An 866-nucleotide genomic window follows, 5' to 3' on the forward strand; every position below is an offset into this window, starting at 1 on the left:
GTGGGCCTGGTGATATTATCCCTACTTTGCTGCTAAGGGGATTGAGACTCAGAGATGTGAGGGCCTGGCTACCCGTCTTCCGATGCCTGATGTGCACGAGGGTGCGGCCAAACCTCTTTTGCCTCTACCACCACCCTGGCTCCAAAATAAACCCAGCAATGCTCCTGCAGCAACTGGGATATGTCCCATCTTGTCACCACCGTGGAGATGGTAGATGGACAGGCAGCACTGGGCCCTTTGCTCTGGCCTGGGTATCTATAACCCTGCTCTTTTCTCCCCTCTCCAATGATTTCTCGAGTACCTGTGATGCTCGAAGTGTTATGCTGGGGGGTTCTATGCATTCCCTTCACCTCACAGCTACCCCATGAAGTAATTTGAATCCTCATTTTGCAGATGAGAAAACTGAGGCTTAGGAGATACCAGGGAGGCCCTGGGCATTGCAGCCGCCTCCTCTCTTTCCCCAGGCTGGGTTCAGGGACCACAAGAACCTTGGGAGCCTGTGCTGGCAGTTTTGCTGCCCTCCGTGAACTGCCTAGCCAAGGCCAGATCTTCCTCTCAGCTCCCGAAAATGAGGCCATGTTTAGCTTCTCTCACAGCACCCTCCTTCCCTCCGTCCAACTCCAGCTCCATTTTCTGACTTACATTGAGCCATGGCTGAGGCCCTTTCGGACCTGAGCCACAAGTGCTTCTGGGGCCTCAGCTCATAGGTACTGTCTGGAGCTTTGTTAACTGTATTACCTCATTTACTCTTCCCTCCACTCCCATGAGGTAGATACTGTCATTATCAAGCAGCATTCCCATTTTCCAGATAAGGAAACTGAAGTACAGGGAGGTAAATGGATTGCCCAAGGTCATCGGCTGGGAAG

Source organism: Bison bison, unplaced genomic scaffold (assembly GCF_000754665.1).
Source record: "Bison bison bison isolate TAMUID 2011002044 unplaced genomic scaffold, Bison_UMD1.0 scf7180017855147, whole genome shotgun sequence".
Classification (NCBI taxonomy): Eukaryota; Metazoa; Chordata; class Mammalia; order Artiodactyla; family Bovidae; genus Bison; species Bison bison.